General features: G+C 37.7%; 1 long non-coding RNA gene across 1 annotated transcript; it reads right to left on the bottom strand.

The window, feature by feature from the left end:
• Positions 1-1,093: 1,093 nt before the first annotated feature.
• On the bottom strand, positions 1,094-1,692 carry LOC147679862 (uncharacterized). The gene is made up of 2 exons (XR_015300913.1): positions 1,577-1,692; positions 1,094-1,276 (listed from the first exon to the last, which is right to left on the bottom strand). It is a non-coding gene; the product is annotated as an uncharacterized LOC147679862 (long non-coding RNA).
• Between the last annotated feature and the right edge of the window lie 211 nt (positions 1,693-1,903).

Here is a 1,903-nt window from a genome sequence, read left to right as displayed (position 1 = left end):
AAGCCAGATAGGCAATGGTCAAGGTGCTTAAACTGTTCGATGTGGTTGAGGAGTTGTAAGTGTACCCATTTCTCTAGTAGTTTTGCTAGTGTCATGGTGTTAGTAATAGGACTGAAATTGTTGAGGTCAGACAAGTCAACATTAGGCTTTTTTGGGCTTTGGGTAACCTGCCCTATCTTTAGGCAATCAGAAATCGTATCCTGAGAGAGAGATGCACTGACAAACTTAGACCAAAGTGGGAGTATGGAGGATCTAAGCTCTTTGATGAGTTTGGCAGGTAGAGGATCGTTGAAGTGGTTTGAGAAACTAATTGATATTATTGTTTTAAGTATCTCTTCTCCGTCAGGAAGTTTGAAGTTAGTCCATGAAGCATTATTTTTAGTAGCCAAATCAGAGAGAGGGAACCACATCCTCGGAGGAGACTGAGTTGAGCCTATCTTAGTGGATATTAACCACATTGATGCTGGTCTTATTCCTCTCCTGTGCTGGGCCATAATGAAAATGGGTGTGGTCATGACGAGCTCAGCTCGTCATGAGCACAGGAGCACTGTGCCTCATGACGAGCTGAGCTCGTCATGAGCACCGAAGGGGTTATGAGGAGAATAGTAGATCTGATTCAATCTTCCTCGTTTTTTCAATGAAATGAGCTAGAAATCTTCACCATTTGGCAGTGTCAAATTATCTTTAAGGTGTTGGTTAGATCTACCGCTAGCTTGCTGTTTGATGATTTCAAAAGGATTTTTGGACCTGTTTTTGGCATTGTCTAGTTATGTTCTAAAGTAGTTTTCTTTGGAACTACGTACAAACTTATTATAGCTTCTTATTGACCTCGGGTGCTGAAAGTGTGTTGTGGGAGGAGAGCTTCTCTATGCTCTCCCGGCAAGCCTTAATTTCCGCCTAACCTCATTACTGTTGCCGCTAAACCAAGGATAAAGATTTCTGAACTGAACTGAACTCTAAGAAGCATGGCTTTTTCATCATTGAATTAATTGAACTTTCAGTGCTTTATAAGTGTATCAAGTCTCTCAACAAACTTGAAGATAAGTGGAAGGAGCGTCAAGTTCACAATGAAATCATCAGTCCAGTCCAGTACTGTAGTCCATGATTTTTATTATTCAAAATCTTATTCCATACTTCAAAAATTTCCCAACTGAAAAAAATGTCCATTCCAATGTGAATTATAAGAAGTATTTCATCCAAATAAATGCTTGCTTGTCCACGAACAATCAAAACTCAAACAGCCTACGCGTTTCGTCCTCCTCGGACATCATCAGGGCTGTGAAATAATGAAACAACAATCATAATCCAGTTCTAAGTATGCAAAGTCTAGTTGATACATAATCAAATATAATATACATTTAAACAATCTGCAGTAACAGTAGCATTGAATTACACATATTATAATAAGCTGCCAGTTATCCTGCCTATATTCCATTCTAACATGTACATATAAAAAACAGAAACTTTAAAAATAAATAAGAAAGAATCCACCACCCTCTACATACCATTCCATATTTCTGCACAGAACCAACTTCATATCTGCATGAAAATAGAAAATGTATATGTACAAACATACCTCATCAAAAATAAACAGCTCTAATACGTTGATGACTGAATCCTACTTGAATTAGGAGGATGTATATTCTTCACCACAATCCCCATACACCTGGGGTCTAAATATTCAAACATCCTATTAAAATTAAATTGGAAAAATAAACAATGTAAAAATGGTGGTCTCTATAAAATTGGATGTTGTTAAAAAAGTATTAACCCTTCCCTGTCCAGACATGCTGTTTCCTACTCAAATTAAAAAAGTCCTATGTATCCAAAGGGAATACACTCCCCATACAGAGGATATATGTCTACCCCTATTGCCAAGAATTAAAATGGTTCAGCCACAGCA

The sequence above is a fragment of the Lissotriton vulgaris genome, chromosome 11, assembly GCF_964263255.1.
Source record: "Lissotriton vulgaris chromosome 11, aLisVul1.2, whole genome shotgun sequence".
Taxonomy (NCBI): Eukaryota; Metazoa; Chordata; class Amphibia; order Caudata; family Salamandridae; genus Lissotriton; species Lissotriton vulgaris.
This window is presented reverse-complemented; position numbering and strand designations above follow the sequence as displayed.